The sequence below is a fragment of the Microcebus murinus genome, chromosome 16, assembly GCF_040939455.1.
Source record: "Microcebus murinus isolate Inina chromosome 16, M.murinus_Inina_mat1.0, whole genome shotgun sequence".
NCBI classification, from domain to species: Eukaryota; Metazoa; Chordata; class Mammalia; order Primates; family Cheirogaleidae; genus Microcebus; species Microcebus murinus.
Genome location: NC_134119.1, coordinates 70,098,748 through 70,119,759, shown reverse-complemented (window position 1 = coordinate 70,119,759; position 21,012 = coordinate 70,098,748). Strand labels below are relative to the sequence as shown.

The 21,012-nt window shown below is 42.8% G+C and overlaps 2 pseudogenes; both read left to right on the top strand.

The window, feature by feature from the left end:
• On the top strand, positions 1-2,712 carry LOC105867569 (small ribosomal subunit protein uS5 pseudogene; annotated as a pseudogene).
• A 5,916-nt stretch (positions 2,713-8,628) lies between these two features.
• On the top strand, positions 8,629-16,014 carry LOC105862600 (uncharacterized; annotated as a pseudogene).
• Positions 16,015-21,012: the final 4,998 nt, after the last annotated feature.

Below are 21,012 nucleotides of genomic sequence, written 5' to 3'. Positions count from 1 at the left end.
CGGGTCCTAGCGCCCCAGAGAGAGACGCGCTGCGGCTGAGCCTCTGGTGTGCTCTCCGTGTGGCTTCGTGATGCGCTGCGTCCGTGTGGCCGCGGTGTCACTCCGAGCGCGGCCTTCGGCGCCTGTCCGCGGGAGTGTGGCTGTGCTAAGCTTTTCCGCCGTGAAGACGGCGACTCGGAACCGCGACTGTTGCAACTCCAGGAAAGCAGTACCTTTCTCACCTGCAAAATGGGAATGTCATTATCAGTCTCAGAGGCAGCAAATCAGACGTCTTTGGAACCAGTGTGCTAGGACTGAACTCCACCCTGCCCTTTACCGGCGTGGAAATGGCCCCTGTCTGAAGGGACTGAGGAAACCAGAATTGTTAGTGGTACCTGTATGGGAAGGTAACACAAATAAGGAATTGTCATTCAGGGGGATGCAGCAGAGAATGAAACAAAAAGCCCTGCCCTCTTAGGTGGTGGATAAGCTTCTCCGAGAAAACACCAGGTGGCGGGTGACGCCGGTGCAGCGGGAGGCCCGGGATGGCGGGCCTCGGCAGCGGAGTTCGTGGCCGTGGTCGCGGGTGTGGTCGCGGCCGGGCCGAGGTCGCGGAGCCCGCGGAGGCAAGGCCGAGGACAAAGCGTGGATGCCCACCACCCAGCTGGGCCGCCTGGTCAAGGACATGAAGATCAAATCCCTGGAGGAGACCTATCTCTTCTCCTTGTCCATCAAGGAGTCTGAGATCATTGACTTTTTCCTGAGGGCATCTCTTAAAACATGAGGTTTTGAAGATTATGCCGGTGAAAAAGCAGACCCGCGCTGGCCAGCGGACCAGGTTCAAGGCGATTGTTGCCATCGAGCACCACAATGGCCATGTCGGTCTGGGTGTTAAGTGCTCCAAGGAAGTAGCCAGTGCCATCCGAGGGACCATCGTCCAAGCCAAGCTCTCCATCGTCCCCGTGCGGAGAGAATACTGGGGGAACAAGATCGGCAAGCCCCACACTGTTCCTTGCAAGGTGACAGGCCGCTGCGGCTGTGTGCTGGTGCGTCTCATCCCTGCCCCTATGGGAACTGGCATCATCTCGGCCCCTGTGCCCAAGAACTGCTGCTGCTGAGGGCTGGTATTGATGACTGCTACACCTCAGCCAGGGGCTGCACTGCTGCCCTGGGCAACTTCGCAAAGGGCACCTTTGATGCCATCTCCAAGACCTACAGTTATCTGACTTCTGACCTCTGGAAAGAGACAGTATTCACCAAGTCTCCCTACCAGGAATTCACTGACCATCCTGTCAAGACCCACACCAGCGTCTCTGTGCAGAGGACCCAGCCTCCAGCTGTGGCTGCAACATGGCATTTTTATACAAGAAAAATAAAGTGAAATTAAGCAGTGAAAAATAAAAAAGATAGTGGACCGAGACAGGCCACAAATGCATAAGTAAAATAAATACTATAAGGAATGGTGAAAAGGATATGGAGAAATATAATGCAGAGAAGGTTGTGTTGTATACATCTTTTCTATTGTCTTTATGCTATATTTTGACATTGTGAAAAAACTTTCTGCAGAGGACACCAGCGTCGTCTGATCCAACTCTTGGACACTACCTGGAGATGGATCAGATCCTACAGGTTGAGAGTCCAGTCACACAAGACCGTCCCCAACTCCTGATGCCAGTCCCAAACTCCAGGTTGTTTTACCTGTGTTTCTGACCAACTTGCTGTGAACTGGGGTTCCCACAACCCCCCTTCTTGGATTTGATTAATTTGCTAGAGCAGCTCACCGAACCCAGGGAAACACTTTTACTGGATTATTATAAAAGATATTTTCAAGGTATACAAATAAACAGCCAGATGAAGAGACACCCAGGGCAAGGTCTGGAAGAATCCCCAGTGCACAAGCTTCCCTTCCTGTGGAGTTCTAGCTAGAGCAATCAGATAAGAGAAAGAATCAAGGTCATCCAAAGTAGAAAATAAGTCAAATTATCCTTATTTGCAGATGATATAATCTTATATCCAGAGAAACCTAAAGATTCCACAGAAAACTATTAGAATTGATAAGGAAATTCAGTAAAGTTGCAGGATACAAAATCAACATATGAAAATCAGTAGTATTTCTATATATTACGATAGTAAACAATCTGAAAAAAAAAATAAAGTAATCCCATGTACAATAGCTACAAATAAAATAAAATATCTAGGAATAAACATAAGAAGTAAAAGATCTCTACAGTGAAAACTACAAAATACTGATAAAAGAAATTGAATAGGACACACAAAAAAATAAAAAGATATTCTATGCCTGTGGAGTGGACGAATCAATATTGTTAAAATGTTCATACTATCCAAAGTAATCTATAGATATTCAATGTAATACTCATCAAAATACCAATGACATTCTTTACATAAACAGAAAAAATAATCCTAAACTTCATATGGACCCACAAAAGACCCAGAATAGCGAAAGCCATACTGAGCAAAATGAACAAAACTGGAGGAATCATGTTACCTGACTTCAAATTATACTACAGAGCTGTAGTAATAAAAAAAGCATGGTTCTGGGGTAAAAACAGACACATAGACTAATGAAACAGAATAGAGGACCCAGAAATAAATCCACACATTTATAGTGAATTTATCCTCAACAAAGGTGCCAAGAACATATAGTGGGGAAAGAACAGTCTCTTCAATAAATAGTACTGGGAACACTGGCTATCCACATGCAGAAGAATGAAACTAGACTCTTATTTCTTTTTTTTTTTTTTTTTTTTTTTTTTTTGGAGACAGAGTCTCGCTTTGTTGTCCAGGCTAGAGTGAGTGCCATGGCGTCAGCCTAGCTCACAGCAACCTCAAACTCCTGGGTTCCAGTGATCCTTCTGCCTCAGCCTCCCGGGTAGCTGGGACTACAGGCATGCGCCACCATGCCCGGCTAATTTTTTATATATATATCAGTTGGCCAATTAATTTCTTTCTATTTATAGTAGAGACGGGGTCTCGCTCTTGCTCAGGCTGGTTTTGAACTCCTGACCTTGAGCAATCCGCCCGCCTCGGCCTCCCAAGAGCTAGGATTACAGGCGTGAGCCACAGCGCCCGGCCTAGACTCTTATTTCTTGCCATATATGAAAATCAAATAAAAATGAATGAAACACTTAAATCTAAGACCTGAAGCTATGAAAATACTAAAAGGAAACTTTGGGGAAACACTTCAGGACATTGTGTGGGCAAGGACTTCTTAAGTAGTACCCCCAAAACACAAGCAACCAAAGGAAAATTAGACAAATGGTATCACATAACGCTAAAAAGCTTCTGGACAGCAACAGAAACAATGAGAAAAATGAAGAGACAACAGACAGAATGGGAGAAAAGATCTTCAAAGTACCCATCTGACAAAGGATTAGTAAATAGAATATATAAGGAGCTCCAACAACTCAATAGAAAAAAATCAAATAATCCTATTAAAAGATGGGCAAATGATCTCAACAGACATTTCTGAAAAGAATACATACTTAGCTGGGCACAGTGGCTCACACCTGTAATCCTAGCACTCTGGGAGGCTGAGGCAGGAGAATTGCTTTAGCTAAGTTGAAGACCAGCCTGAGCAAGAGTGAGACCCCATCTCTACTAAATATAGAAAGAAATTAGCCAAACAACTAAATATAGAAAAAAAAATAGCTGGGCATGGTGGCACATGCCTTTAGTCCCAGCTACCTGGGAGGCTGAGGCAGGGGGATCACTTGAGCCCAGGAGTTGGAGGTTGCTGTGAGCTAGGCTGATGCCACGGCACTTTAGGCCAGGCAAGAGATTGAGACTCTATCTCCAAAAAAAAAAAAAAAAAAAATAGAAATGACCAATAGGTATATGACAAAATGCTCAATATTATTAGTCACCAGAGAAATGTAAATCAAAAGTACAATGATAAGAGGAGGATCAAGATGGCAGATGAGAAACACCGCCAGAAAGAGTGTCTCTGCAGAAAAGACAGATTCTAGTAGAAATTAGAAAAAAGAAGCAAGAAGGCGAGCATACAGCAGACAAGGGCTGGAAGGAGGGGTACCTGAGACACCGGGAGACTCCATGGGAGGAGGCTTCAGAGCAGAATGGAAGCTGAGACCGCCGGAGCAGACTGGAGACCAGCCGGAAGGGTAGGTGGATAAATCACCTTTCCCCTCCCCTGCATTTGGGACTGCTGGTGGGCTCCCCAGCGGGTAGAGAGACCTGCGGACACCAGCCCAGAGACAGCCGCCGCCAGCTAGGGGTGAGCCTGTAGCAGACACGGCACCAGACTCCCAAATCCCTGTGCACCTCCGTGTGCACAGACCCGAGCCGCGCGGCAGGCACCATATTGCCTCCTTCTCCCCTCCACTGACCCTACATGCGGCTGCTCAGAGAGACAATACAGCCACGAGCCGGAGGCACCTCCAGGGAACGGGACCTTCCCTTTTGGGACCCTACAGCTGACTAAGGGGAACTCAGACTGTGAGCTCCCTACCCGCCAGCCCTCCCAGGTGCTGCTGGCACGGTGTTCCCAGGAGAACGGTGCTGACTCAGAGGCTGAGAGACACAGACACAGCTTGGGCTCTCCGTGGGTGAAATTGGACCCGGAACGCCTCTCCCTGGTGGAGATACAGTTTGAACTCTGGGACCCAGAGGTTGGACCTGCAGACCAGATCCCGTGCACCGAGGTCTAGCATTGCCCGGGGCACAGAAGGGATATTTGTGAACAGCCTGCAGAGGTGTGTGTGCCTCCAGGGGCAGATCAGCGTCCTAGAGGGCAACCCTCCCACCAAAGGGAGGCCGTGCACCCAGCCCAGGCAGAGTTTCTGCACAGGGAACCTCCCCGCTGGCATCACAATCTGGGGAGGCCTGGTGACGTGTGGTCTGGACTGCTAGCAGAAGCCCAGGAGTAGCTGCAGAGTTGGGGAGCGTGGAAAGAAGCGAGGCCCGCTCCAGACTGCGGGTCTCAGACAGCCCCACCCCCACACGCAGACTTTCTGGCTGAGCGGGACCATTCCAGCCCTGCCCTGACAGCTTTTCCTGGAAGCAGAGCACAGAACTTTGACCCCTGCTAATTGCATTGGTGGTGCCTGAGGGCAGGCTTACCCAACCCAGCTCTACCCAGAACAAGAGCTGATAACAGGACACAAAAACAACAGCATAGCCTGTTCCTCCAAGCAAGCGCCACCTACTGACAGGGACAGCATCCTGCACAGCCTTATCATGGCACCCACTGACTCATTATACAGGGAGTGGTCGAATCTCACCCACAGACACCACCTAACGGCTCAGGAACTAAACAAGGCGTGTGAATATCCAAACAAAAACCTAAAGGAAAGAAACAACAACTGATCGACATGGGAAGAAATCAGCGAAGGAACTCAGGAAATATGAAGAACCAAACGGAAAACACACCCCCAAAGAGGAGCACCAGCCCCCTAGAAACGGACACCAACCAAAATCAGGCAACCAAAATGACAGAAGAGGAATTCCGTATGTGGATCATAAGAACACTCACCGAGCTGCAACAACAACTCAATAACCAACACAAAGAAACCACAAAAAGCCTCCAGGATCTGGAAAAAGAAATGGACACAATGAAGAAAAGTTTAACCGAACTCCTGGAAATGAAGAATCAATTCAGGGAACTACAAAATACACTGGAAAGTCTCAAGAACACGGTAGATCAAACAGAAGAAAGAATCTCAGAGCTTGAAGATAGCACCCTCCAACTAAATAAAACCATTACAGAGATAGAGCAGAGAAACAAGAGAAAAGAGCAAAGCCTACAAGAGATGTGGGATTATATGAAGAAACCTAATGTGAGGGTCATAGGGTTACCAGAAGGGGAAGAAGACAACACCCAAGGGTTGGACAAGCTATTTGAAGATATAATAGAGGAAAATTTCCCAGGCCTTGCTCAAAATCTCAATATACAAGTTCAAGAAGCTCAGAGGACCCCTGGGAGATTCAATGCAAACAGGAAGACGTCACGTCATGCAGTCATCAGACTGACCAAAATATCAACTAAAGAGGCCCTTTTAAGAGCTGTAAGACAAAAGAAGCAAGTGACATACAAGGGAAAGCCAATTCGAATAACACCAGACTTCTCTAATGAGACTTTACAAGCAAGGAGAGACTGGAGCTCCATTCTCACTCTTCTAAAACAAAACAATGCCCAGCCTAGAACTCTTCTTCCCTTCAAAACTAAGCTTCATATATCAAGGAGAAATAAAGACATTCTCAGACAAGCAAAGTCTCAGAGAATTCACCAAGACAAGACCAGCCCTACAAGAAGTACTCAAAACAGTGCTATGCACGGAACACCATAATAAAAACTCACGAATATAAAAACAACCAAAACCCAAAGGCCAGATAATACAATGGCTCGAGAGAGAAATCAAAGCAACAACATCCAACCCAACAGAATGAATAGTAATCTACCTTACCTATCAGGTCTCTCAATAAATGTGAATGGCTTAAACTCTCCACTCAAGAGACATAGGCTGGCTGAATGGATAAGAAAATACAGGCCAAGTCTATGCTGTCTTCAGAAAACACATCTAACCTGCAAGGATGCATATAGACTAAAAGTAAAATTGTGGAGATCAGTATTCCAGGCAAGTGGAAGCCAAAAGAAGGCTTGCGTGGCAGTTCTAATTTCAAACGATTTAGTTTTTAAACCAACAAAAGTAGTGAAAGACAAAGAGGGTCATTATATAATGGTGAAGGGCACACTTCAACAAGAAGAGATAACAATTTTAAATATATATGCACCCAACTTAGCTGCACCCAGTTTCATAAAGCAAACCTTACTGGATCTAATCAAAAGGATTAATAGCAACTCCATAATCACCGGAGATTTCCATACCCTACTGACGGCACAAGACAGATCCTCCAAATAGAAAATTAATAAAGAAATAATGGACTTAAACAAAACCCTGGAACAACTGGGTCTGACTGACATCTACAGGACATTCTCCCCAAAATCCACTGAATATACTTTCTTCTCATCAGCTCACAAGACATTCTCTAAGATTGACCATATCCTAGAGATTTACACAAAGTAAATCTGAAGAAATTAAAAAAAAATAGAAATCATACCATGTACCTTCTCAGATCTCAGTGGAATAAAAGTAGAAATCAACCCTAACAGAAACTCACATTTCTACACAAAAACGTGGAAATTAAACAACCTCCTACTAAATGATTACTTCATAAATGAAGAAATCAAGATGGAAATAAAAAAATTCTATACTCCTACACTGCTGGTGGGACTTCAAATTAGTTCAACCTCTGTGGAAAGCAATATGGAGATACCTTAAAGCGATACAAGTGAATCTACCATTTGATCCAGCAATCCCATTGCTGGGCATCTACCCAAAAGATCCAATGACACTCTACAAAAAGGACACCTGCACTCGAATGTTTATAGCAGCACAATTCATAATTGCAAGGCTGTGGAAACAGCCCAAGTGCCCATCAATCCAAGAATGGATTAATAAAATGTGGTATATGTATACCATGGAGTACTATTCAGCTCTAAGAAACAATGGTGATATAGCACATCTCATATTTTCCTGGTTAGAGCTTGAACTCATACTATTAAGTGAAGTTTCCCAAGAATGGAAAAACAAGCATCACATATACTCACCGGCAAATTGGTATTAACTGAACAGCACCTAAGTGGTCACATAGGTACTGCAGTAATAGGGTATTGGGCAGGGGGGAAGGGGGCGGGTATATACATATATAATGAGTGAGATGTGCACCATCTGTGAGATGGTCATGCTGGAGACTCAGACTTGTGGGGGGAGGGGGGAAAGGGCATTTATTGAAACCTTAAAATCTTAAAATCCCCTCTCTTGGGACCCATGAACCTCGCCCAGGAGCACTCAATAAAGCCACGATGTTTGGCCCCATTCTCTCTCTGTGTGTCTGCTTCTTTCACCACCACAAACCTTACACTTGGGTCTGTGTTTCCATTAAGGAAAAAAAAATGTGCCTGAACTGAACTGATAGGGTCGAAGCCCTGTTGGCAATGAAGGAAGGAGCACAAAGAGAGCTTAACTCAATGTCTACTGAAATTGACATGTTGTAAGCCTGTCTGGCAAATACCTCTTCAAAGGATCAGAGGAGCTTGTCCCACTGGGGCACTGTCGCATGGAGAGGCTATCTCTAGATGAAATAAATTATTTAGGGAAGTCAAAAGGAAATCCTTGAATGAAAGGGGAAAACCACACTTCAGGTAAAAGAAACAGCATGCCAGCACTCCCTACAGGGCATCAGACTAGAGCAGCACTCAGCGGGGCCCAGCATGCTCCTACTTCGCTGCCTACACCCCGTCAGACACACACCCAGTGACCGGCAAACACAGGACCCAGAGGACTTCTCAGACCCAATGCTAATAGTGTGCTCCAGGCGTAGCCGGCCTGGCTCACGGTCACACAGCGCTCCCTGAAGGGGTGGTGAGACCCTTGTAGGGATTTTTAATCCCCTCTTAGCCTCCTCCAAATGCCTAGGGCCAATTCGCTGATGTTCTTCCCAGGACAAAAGCAGATAGCATCCCCTGGATGGTGGCAGCTGCCCAGACCCAGCCATGATTCCCAAAGACCCACTGCAGTTAGGTCAAAAGCCATCCTCCTTGCCCTGGACAATATGGACCAGGACAAGTCGGTACAGAACAGTAAGAATCTGGAGAAGCAGCAGCCTACATGAGAGATAAGAAAGAACAACTAATTTAATTACTGATTTTTATGGACTTTAAAGATCACACCAGTTGTCAGAGAGAGAGGGAGAGAGAGAGAGAGAGAGAGAGAATCGGTAGTACTCATTGTCTCACATTTTGAGATAAACTATGCAAACATGTTAACTAAGCATAGTATACTAATTAACATAAGTAAGCATGTTACTGTTAAAATCATACTGGTACCTTAGGTAAAACCCTTTCCCCTAAGAACCAGAAAACATATTTCATGTAAAACAGAATTCCTATAAAATTCCTGCTGAGGGTGTCTTCAGTGAAGATTGGGTCCTACTTAACTACTCCTAGAAGTTGAGATAACCACAGGTTGAAAACACTGTCAATTTAACTCTAGTTAACAAACAGTATCTGGGCACATATTAGATCCTAAGGGTTCAGAGGTCAATAAAATATGGTCCCTGCCCCTGAGAAGCTCCTGGTCAGGCTAGAAACACAAATAGGGTGGTATTTTGTATTAGTCGGGGCTTTCCAGAGAATTAAACTTAATAAGATGTGGGTGTATATGTGTGTGTGTGTGTGTATATATATATATATATATATATATATATATATAGAGAGAGAGAGAGAGAGAGAGAGAGAGAGAGAGAGAGATTTATTATAAGGAATTGGCTCATGTGATTATGGAAGCTGTGGCAAGTCCAAACTCTGCAGGATGGGCCAGCAGAATCAAGACCCAGGAAAGCCACTGCTGCAGTTTCAGCCCCAAGGCAGTTTTCTGGAGAACCAGGAAGAGCAGATGTTGCAGATGAAGTCCCAAAGCCATCTGCTGGAGAATTCTTTCTTCTTTGGGAAAGACTGGTCTTTTTGTTTGATTCAGGCCTTCAACTGATTGGACAGAGCCCACCCACACTAGGCAGGACAATCTGCTTTACTCAAAATCCACTGATTTAAGTGTTAATTTCATCCAAAAATGTCCTCCCAGAAACACTTAGAAAAATATTTGACCAAATATCTGGGTACCACATGGCCCAGCCACGTTGACACATAAATTGAACCATCACATATTTTATTACCCAAGGTTGGAGGACAAGTGAAAGGACATTGGAAAAGAATTTATGGAGGGAAAATACCTGAGCTCACCAGGCAAATGAGATGAGGAATGGTCTTTCTGGGTGAAGGGAACACCATGCTCAACAGACTCACAACATTGTGGAGTCTTAAAAAGTTGAAAGGGCTGGGCACAGTGGATCAGGCCTGTAATCCAGGACTTTGGGAGGCTGAGGCAGGAGGATTACTTGAGGGCAGGAGTTCTAGACCAGCCCAGGCAACCTAGCAAAATCATGTCTCTAAAAAATTAAGAAAAATTGGCCAGGCATGGTGGCACATGCCGGTAGTCCCAGCTACTTAGGAGGCTGAAGTAGGAGGATTGCTTGAACCCAGTTCAAGGCTGCAATGAGCTATGATCATGTCACTGCACTTTAGACTGGGCAACAGAGTGAAACTCTGTCTCAAAAAAAAAAGTGGGAAGGAAAGGGATGGAGTTGCTCCTGGAAGAACAAAGATCAAACCGAGCAGCCCCTGTGGCCCATGTTCAGGGGTTTGGATCCTCTTCTGTGGTTGAAGGGAATAACCAAAGACTTCCAAGTCAGGCACAGCCATAACTCTTGCATAATCTTGGGGGCAGAATGGAGGCTGGAGAAGAGGCAAGCATATGAGCCAGCTCTGGGTTACTGGCTCTGTTTCCTGGCACCTGCAGACCCCTCCATCCAGGGAAGACTGTAGTATCATGTCTTTACATTCAATTCCACTCTACATCACCAAGTTCACAATCCAAAACCAATCTCATGGTCAACATTTGCATGTAAGAAAATCAAGATGACATGGTTCCTACAGGAATGCTCAAAACTCAGCCATCTGGTACAGGATGCCCACCTGGCTCTCCCATAATGTGGGGCAACATTTGCTATTTTTCCCTTAATGGCCAAATCTTCAGATTCTCCCTGACCTCAAGCAATCCGCCCACCTCAGCCTCCCAGAGTGCTAGGATTACAGGCGTGAGCCACCGCGCCCGGCTTATATCTACTTTTATAAATGCCTCCAGGCTCAGAAAGTATGGGTGTGTCTTTCCTCATCATCTGTTACATGCTTTTTAAACTCAGGATCCTGTTTCTCACCAGCTCATCCCCCTTTTTTCATTTGAACTTTAGTAAGGCTTTGTATTTTTACAAAATGTTAGTCTTTGATGCTGCTGTTTCTTTACTGTAAAATGACCTATGTAGTTATCTGATTGTTTGAATGGGTATATTCATTGATCATTGATTCATTAACAAGCATTCATTCTTTTATAAATGGCCGAGTACTAAAAGTCCGCAAGACCACCGGCAGGTGTGGTGACTCACTAGGAGTAGTCATAGGACTCAGCATATAGTTGCACTCCTGACCTTTAAGTTAGGGAGTAGTCCATAAGGACACCCTCATTCTGATGCCAACTCCAGAGTTTGAGGGTCCCCAAGACCATCCTCACTTCTGACATTAATTGCAAGTTCAGAGTACCCAAGATCACCCTCAGGTTTGAAAATTCACTACAGGGACTCAAAGAATTCACTGAAAGCTGCTATACTCATGGTTACAGTTTATCACAGTGGAACGATACACATTGAAATAAGCCAAGGGAAGAGATACATGGGGGAGAGTACAGGAGGGTTCTAAACACAGAGCTTTCCATTTGTCCTTCCATGGTGGAGTCATGGACTATGTTAACTCCTCCCAGCGATGATGTGTGACAATATGCACTGAGTGTGGCCAACCAGGGAAGTCCACCTGACCCTTGGTGTCCAGATTCTTTATTGGGCCCCATCACATAGACATGGGTGACTGCTCATTTGGCTGACCTCAGCCTCCAGCCCTCTGAAGGTCACATTGATACCATGTGACTCAGATTCCCACATAAATCACATTGTTTGACTATCTGGTATGGTCCAAGGCCATGAGGTAGACAGAGATACTTTTATCAGGCAGGATATTCCAAGGGGTCAGAGATTACTTCTCAGAAGCCAAGGCCAGAGGCTAGACCTCTCTTTGGAAAAGGTTAATTTTTTTAATGTTTGATATTAGTTATATAATTTTAATTTAACAATGCTCATACAAATATTTTATTTTAAAAATTTTTATTTTTAATTATTTTGGGTACTTAATAGTTGTATATCTTTATAGAGAAAAGGTTAAATTCCGTACTACACAGTGGCTGAGATATACTTTAGCAAAAGGATATGAAGCAAAATCAGCAAAGGTTAAAGTCTGGAGGAAACCAGGCATGTTTCCAAGTTTCTTCCCCCAGTGGAGTCACATAGGATGTGCTTAATTCCTCTAGTCACAGATTGTGTGATATGTATGAGATATTGGATGCTAGATAACATTAGAGACTTAGTGTCAAGGGGTTTTACTGGTGGTAAGTCACAAAGGTACCCTCTGCCTAACGTGCTAAAATTCCAGATGCTCAGAAGGAAAATAGGTGTTTAGCATAAACCACATCATCTGTACAAATAGTTTAGGTATAGTGAACCACTTGTATCAGTTCTGGGAATGGTGGGAACCCTTTTGAAATCCAAGTTCCTTAGAGGCCAGTCAGGGGCCAACCTTGCAAGCAGACTTTTCTATGGTGAGCAGTAGAAAGGAGAGCTTGCTATATTAATACTTTTTGGGTTTGTTTGAAATTCCAGAAACTTGAAGTGATTTTACATTTGAGTGGGGGAATTAGAACTTGCTTCCACAATCTTGTGGTAAGTGGAAACTATAATTAGAAGTATTAAAATTAGTGTGTGGCAATTAATAGTTTTAATTTTGAAACTCAGTGATATTTAATATGAAGTGGGGCAGTGGAGCACCTTTGTGATGTATTTATTAAGGAATCATTAGAATTAAGGTACAACTTGAACTGTAAGTTAGAAATATGTAACAGGGTCTCAGTAGAAATTCAGGATTGTAGATGAATGTTTATTTCATATATTCACTCACTATTCAGAAATACCAGGTAACCAAAATAAGATCGAGACATTGGAGTAAGAAAACACTGAAAGGTAGTTGGTATCTGACCAATCTCTTATACTTACTAAAGTGGATATTTCTATTTAATGGGTTGATGTAATGGTGCAAAGGACATAGAATAATGAGCATGCATCATCACATTTTGTAATAATCTTTTGTTTAGATTCATTTTAGAAACCATTAAGCCTTTCTGGTAGAGGTCTCCTATAACTGTAGCCCCTCTTGCACCCTTAATGGGGTTAGGCCTCCAAGGTGGGATCCCTACATATTTAGTGCAGGAACAGGCCAGAACTCAGTATCCATCCTCCATAACTGAGCAAGGTCCTATTCTTTTTTTCCTCCCCCCTTGGGACAGGGTCTATTTTGGAGGGGATAGAGTGCAATGGTGTCATCATAACTCACTGCAGCCTCAAAACTCCTGGACTCATGAGATCCTCCTGCCTCAGCCTCCTGAATAGCTCAGACTACAGGCACATGGCCCCATGCCAGGCTAATTTTTCATAGAGACATGGTCTCGCTAATACCCAGGCTGTTCTCCAACTCCTGGCATCAAGCGACCCCCCCCCCCTCCCACTTCAGCCTCCCAAAGTGCTAGGATTATAGGCATGAGTCACCATGCCTGGCCAGCAAGGTCCTGTTGTTACTTTTACAGCCGGTATCTCGGTCCAGCTGACTAGTGAGGATGGAAACTGTAAGAACTTTAGAATTTTCTAAAAAATGATTTCCGGTGGAGTTGTTTACAGGTCACTTCCCTTGGGATCCATGTAAGAACAGTGAGTGCAAAGCTCTGTGCACCTGCACTCCAGACTGCCTCTTCCTTCCCTGTTGTTCACTAGCAGTCTGTACCCATCATTGTCTTCTGCTTTTTCAACTTTAAGTATTTTATTGTCTTTCTTACCTGTGGCCTGCCTTTAGCTCCTAAACAGCAAAAACTACAGGTTCGAAAGATACTGCTTCTGTCTTTTGTGGCAAATCTTGTCGCCCTTTAAAATTTTTGATCATGTCAATCAGCCTTCCCTTGATACATTTTTGCCCCTGTAATTCCACATGATACATGTTTTCTGATGCTCTAAATCCTTTTCCTTTCTGCCTTCACTTGACTCCCTTATTTCTCATGTTTGCCTAGTGATCACCTCAATTGTGAAAATTCTATTAATACATCACTAAGAGTTCATACTCTGCCTGCCTTTGATTGTATGCTTGATTTTGTTGTTTATTATGTCACATTTTTTCTGTACTAAAATAGAGAGTCATTCTGTGTCCCAAAGCTGGAAACATTAATACCTCAGGTTTATACATACACACATATACATACACAACCAATTACCTTTTTGTGGTTTGAAAGTTGATGTGTAACACATAAGTCTGTATTTTACTCTTTTTACTTAATAATGCATTATCCTACAGATCAGAAAACATAGCCAAAGTTCAGTATTTTTTGAGTAACTGAATAATAGTCCAGATATAGATATACCCTGATTAATTATGAAGGATATCTAGCTTATTTACAACATAAAGCTTATTTTAATAAGCATTCTTATCAATATATTCTTAAGAACTGATACTTCAGTTTTTCAAGTTGGTTCCTAATGGATTGACAGGGTATAAGATGTGTTTTAAGTTAGTTTAATTTGTTTTTATTCTTTTTTCCCCCCTTTCAGATGAGTGAAGTCCAGAGATTAAGGAGTTATCTGCAAAGAGGACTATTAATGGAGTATTATCTCAGTTTGACATAGTGAATAAATGTACAAAAAACATATGTAAGGAATGTGGAAATGTTTACTGCCACGATACCCAACTTACTGTCCATCAGAAAAATCATATAAGAAAGAAATGCAATCAGTGTTTTGATTGTGGAAAATACTTCAGCCATCGATCAAGTCTCATTCGACATCAAAGAATCCACACAGGAGAGAGACCCTATAAATGTAAGGAATGTAGTAAAACCTTTAATCAGAGAGCACACCTGACCCAGCATGAGAGAATTCACACGAGAAGCCCTGTAAATGGTAAAGAATGTAGGAAAACGTTCAGCCAGATGACTCAGCATCAGAGTACACACACACGAGAAAAATTTCATTAATGCAATCAGTGTGGAAAGGCCTTCAGCCGGTCCTCAGCCCTTATAGATCACCGGAGAATTCACAGTGGAGAAAAACCCTTTGAATGTAAGGAATGTGGCAGAGCCTTCACTCAAAGTGCACAGCTCATTAGACATCAGAAAACTCATTCTGGAGAAAAACCATATGAATGTAGTAAGTGTAAGAAATCCTTCATATGCTTCTCTTCCCTGATTGCACATTAGAGAGTTCACATTGGAAAGAAACTGTATCAGTGTAGGGACTGCAAAAGGACCTTTAGTCGTGTCATGCAGCTCACTCTGCACAGGAGAATTCACACTGGTGAGAAACCCTATGAATGTAAAGAATGTGGAAAGGCCTTCAGTACCCACTCTTGTTACTCATAAGAGAGCACACAGTGGAGAGAAACCCTATAAATGCCTTGCCTGTGGAAAGGTCTTTAATACCTCAACACTTTGTCAACATAACAGAATTTATACAGGGGAAAAGCCCTTTGAGTGCAGTCAGTGTGGGAAGTCCTTCAGATGCAGCTCTCACCTTACTTGACATTATAGAATGTGTAATGGAAAATGCTAGCACATAGTCAAAACTCAAATGTTAATTCTACTTGTTCCACATCATTACCAGTACTTTTTACTCTCAGTCTTTCTAAATACAAGCAATTACAGTTTGTGTGGAATGACAGCTCATGGCAGCTTTAATTTGCATTTCCCTGATGACTATTGATATTGAGAATGTTTTCATGAACATTTTGACTGTATCTTTGGTGAAGTGTCTGTTTCTTTCTCTGAGTATGGAGTTGTGAGAGTTGTTTGCCAGATTTTGGAAACATTTTCTATTCTTTAACTTGCCTTTTCATTTCCATAATGGTGATAAATCAAAAGTTTTAAATTTAATCATATCCAGTTAACATATTTTTATGGTTCTGCTTTTTATATTTGAAGAAATACTAGTCTATGCTGAGCTTACATAAAATTTCTTGCATATTCTCTTTAGCTATTGTGTAGTTTTTACCTTTTACAGTTTGATTTATTTCAAGTTTTTTATGAATAATGTGAGGAGGTAAGGGATGACGTATATTTTCTTCTTGATATAATCGTCCCATTTCAACATCATTTTTTGGATATGTCTTTCATTTTCTCCTTGAATTGTGTGGGCGTCTTTCTCAAAAATCAATTAACAATTTATGTAGGAGTGTATTTCTGGAATCTATTCTGTGTCATCAATCTATTTATCTTTTTTTTTTTTTTTTTTTTTTTTTGAGACAGAGTCTTGCTTTGTTGCCCAGGCTAGAGTGAGTGCTGTGGCATCAGCCTAGCTCACAGCAACCTCAAACTCCTGGGCTCAAGCAATCCTTCTGCCTCAGCCTCCCGAGTAGCTGGGACTACAGGCATGCACCACCATGCCCGGCTAATTTTTTCTATATTTATTAGTTGGCCAATTAATTTCTTTCTATTTTTAGTAGAGACGGGGTCTCGCTCTTGTTCAGGGTGGTTTCGATCTTCTGACCTCCAGCAATCTGCCCACCTCGGCTTCCCAGAGTGCTAGGATTACAGGTGTGAGCCACCGTGCCCAGCCTATTTGTCTTTTTAAAAGTTCCACACTGTCGGCCGGGCCTGGTGGCTCACGCCTGTAATCCTAGCTCTCTGGGAGGCCGAGGCAGGAGGATTGCTCGAGGTCAGGAGTTCGAAACCAGCCTGAGCAAGAGCGAGACCCCATCTCTACTATAAATAGAGAGAAATTAATTGGCCAACTAATATATATAGAAACAATTAGCCGGGCATGGTGGCGCATGCCTGTAGTCCCAGCTACTCAGGAGGCTGAGGCAGAAGGATTGTTTGAGCCCAGGAGTTTGAGGTTGCTGTGAGCTAGGCTGACACCACGGCACTCACTCTAGCCTAGGCAACAAAGCGAGACTCTGTCTCAAAAAAAAAAAAAAAAAAAAAAGTTCCACACCGTCTTGATTATTAGCTTTAGAGGAAGCGTTGAAATGTAGTAGTATAAGTCCTCCAGCTTTGTTGTTATTTTTAAAAATTGTTCTAGCTACTCTAGCTCATTTGGCATTTTGTGATAAATTTTAGAGTCACCCTGTCAAAATCTGCCAAAAAGCCTGTTAGTATTATAATTGAGATTACACTGAATCTATAGTTCAATTTGAAGAGAATTGACACTTTAACAGCAGTGACTTGCAATCTGTAACCTTAGTATAATTTTCAGTTTCCTTTAATTTGACTCACCAACACCCTGTAGTATTCTGCATGTACTTTCTTAAACTTATTCATATTTTCACAATATGTAAATTGGTTTGTCTTATAATTTGTTTTTCCAGTTATTACTAGACATGAAGATACAAATGAGTTTTGTATATTTACCTTGTATCCTGTCTTGTTGAAAATTTTATTTACTCATTCTTTCAGATCTCTTAGGTTTTTTTTTTTTTTTTTTTTTTTTTTTGAGACAGAGTCTCACTTTGTTGCCCAGGCTAGAGTGAGTGCCGTGGCATCAGCCTAGCTCACAGCAACCTCAAACTCCTGGGCTCAAGCGATCCTTCTGTCTCAGCCTCCCAAGTAGCTGGGACTACAGGCATGTGCCACCATGCCCGGCTAATTTTTTCTATATATATCAGTTGGCCAATTAGTTTCTTTCTATTTATAGTAGAGACGGGGTCTCGCTCTTGCTCAGGCTGGTTTCGAACTCCTGACCTCGAGCAATCCGCCCGCCTCGGCCTCCCAGAGAGCTAGGATTACAGGCGTGAGCCACCGCGCCCGGCAGGTTTTTTTTTTTTATATAAGCAACCATATCATCTGCAAATAAAACGGCTTAATTTATTCATTTCTGGTCTTTAGGCAATTCATTTTGGGGGTTTATCGGTCATCTTATTGTGACCTCCAGGGCAGTATTGAATGGAAATGATGAATGTAAGACCTGATGGGGAAGAAGTGGCATTCTGAGAGTCAGGATTTCGTTTTCTCTTAGTACATACATCTGAGAACCTTGAATCCCCAGACTTCCCAGTGCCCTCTACACCCCTCTTCTTGTGGAAGATTATGCAGAGCCCTAAATGAAGCACCACTTTTTCAGACAATGCTCACCTTCCCTGGGATCTTCTCCAACCAGTGATAGGTCAGATTTTAGCAACACCAAGGGAAGTGCTGGGCCTGCTATGGGAAGAGATGGAGTCAGGCACCAAAGGAGCCACAGGGCCTGGCTAAAATGTACCAGCAAGAATCAGAAGAGTAAACCTGTAAGGAGATCCTGAGCCTGCTGAACAAAGAGGGTAGAATACAAAGTTGTATAAGGGAGAGTTTATTGCTAAGTGGTCACTACATGGCAGGATTAATGCCCTGGCAAGGGAGCAGAAAGATGCTTGTAATGGATACTGGGATAATTCTTGAAACTTGGAAAAAGCCATGACTCTCAAATCAAGTAGAGATATCAGAACTTCCATGACAAACTGGAGGAAGGAATCAAAAGACTCAGAGAGGAGGACATATAAGGAGGGAGTGCAGACATCATGGAAATGGCCAGTAGTGGCTGTACTCTAAGCCAGATCAGACTGTAAGAGGTGCTGTTAGGGAATTGGGTTCTCTAGTTCAGTGGAAATGATAGAATCTCAGAGTAATGGAGGCCAGGTGACAGCCCTTAGCCATCGGAGGCAAGGAGACTGTAATTACCATTGTGAGTAGAAAGGTTGAAACTGATTCTCTTGGGAATGATCTTCAGAGATCTAGGGATCTGGCTTATAGCATGAGTTTGCTGATAGCAACACATATCTGCTGCCAATAAGAGTATTGTTTAAATAAATATATTAATAATCAAATAATATCCTGATGGCCATAAGGCTGGAATAAATGATGACCACCTCACGGAAAAATAATCATCCCTTGCCTAGTTTTCAGACTGCATCCAGTACTCAGACCTGGAAACCACTGATTGAACTACAGGCTGAGTTTCCATGAGGTAAGATCCTGCAATACCACATTAAGTACATTGAATTAATAGTCTCTAATCTTAGTTTCTGCCTTGCAGAAGGTATTTGAGAGTATCTCAGTTCTCTCCATTAAACAGTAAATTCCTTAACTAGATAGATACCATTAGACAACCTTAATTCTTGGCCAAAATTTAAAACTGAATAAAAGTTTGTTAAAAGAGGAAATGGATTTATTCATTTTTCAATCAGCAAAAAATAGGTACTCTATGAATAGGTAAAGAATTGTTGAGGCATGTTTTTGAACAAAAAACAGCTTATGTAAAACAATAAGATGAGCTGGTGAGAAACATAAATGTAGAAAGCTGATCATAAACAAGGAGGAAAGGCACACATGCTTATATACTGGAGGTAATTATAAAATAAAATTATCAATGGAGAGGAAGATCAGATCCATTAGAGGTCAAAGTAGAAAGGCCTCATTTTTCCTGAGGCCTAAGAAAGGAGATGTCCTAATAACCTAAAGCTGCTGCAGCCTTGGGGAGCAGGTGGCTTTTGTGTGAACAGCTTTCCCTCTACTGGTTGCCCTGACTCACCCATCCATGATGCTCTTGTCTCCTTACACCTCATCATCTGGGGCTCTTTACCTTGCTCCAAAAGGAAAGCCACATTGGGCACAGAGATGGAAATGCCTGTAGAAAGAAAAAGAATGCCAATTGGCCATGCCATCATCCAAAACTTCAGACTCACTAATGCAGGAATCTGGATAAACACCCTTAGAAGTAATGGCCAGATGAAGTTTAGGTTTTCTGAAGCATAGGGAAGAGGAAATTACCAATTTCTACCTCCGTTCTCATGAGAAATGGGACCAAAAAAAAAAATCCAGAATTAGAAAGATAACAGAAAGCAAATGCTGAACTAAAGGCTCAGTGCACATCTTAGCCAGACCCAGGCTCTGATGCCACTGTACTCTAGCCTGCATGACAGACTGAGACCCTGTCTCCAAATACAAACAAAAAAACCCAAATGTGAATTCTCTTATTTATAATTAGTTTTATAATTAGTGATAAGTGATTAAAGGCTTGTCCACATTCAGAACATTGGAATGGGTTCTCACCAGTATGATTGCTAAGATGTACATTAAGTTGTGAAATGTGACCAAAGGCTTTCACATTCATTACCTTTATATGGTTTCTAACCAGTATAAACTCTGGTGATGGCAAAGCTATGAGCCCTCCCTAAAGGCCTTCCCACAGTCTTCACATTTACAAAGATTCTAACCAGTATGAATTCTCTGATGTTGAGGAAGACGAGAATGATGACTAAAGGCCTTTCCACATTCATTACATTTTTATCATTTCTCACTAGTCTGAATTCTTCAAAACTCAATAAATTGAGTTATACCTCTAAAGGCCTTTCCATATCCCTTAGATTCACAGGGCTTATTCCCAGTATGAATTCTCTGATGTTGAATAATCAGTGATAAGTGACAAAAAGTTTTTCCACATTCAGTTTTTCTCACCAGTATGAACTCTTTATTTATTTATTTATTGAGATAGAGTCTTGCTTTGTTGCCCAGGCTAGAGTGAGTGCCATGGCATCAGCCTAGCTCACAGCAACGCAAACTCCTGGGCTCACGCAATTCATCTGCCTCAGCCTCCCGAGTAGCTGGGACTACAAGCATGCCCCACCATGCCTGGCTAATCTTTTCTCTATGTTAGTTGGCCAATTAATTTCTTTCTATTTATAGTAGAGATAGAGTCTCGCTCTTGCTCAAGCTGGTTTCAAACTCCTGACCTGGAGCAATCCATCCGCCTCGGCCTCCCAGAGAGCTAGGATTACAGGCGTGAGCCACCGCGCGCACCCCTCTTCTTGACTCTTAGTATTTTCTACCCACTGACCCCTATCCTGCTTCTTGAATCCCCACTTGTTCGTGTACTCAGAATCGAGCCAAGTCCTATACCAGGGTCTCCCTCGTCCTCTTTGCAATAGTTCCTGAATAAAATATGGTTTTATCGCTTTATTTTCTGTCTAGTCCTGGTTTTCTTTAACAGGGACTGAGTCCACACCAAGACAGCTGCTCAAAAATACCTTGGAGAATTCATACAACTATAGTCCTTTTCTTCAGGAAAATGCAGATTAAAAAAAAAAATAAGCAAAACTGCTCACAACCTCAAGCGTAATGTGAAGTCCTCCGTTTCCAGCATAAGAATCTTGAAGAAGTAAAAGATGCGGCGTTTGATTTGGGATCCGACAAACTTACCATTGTGATGGCCTCTGAGAAA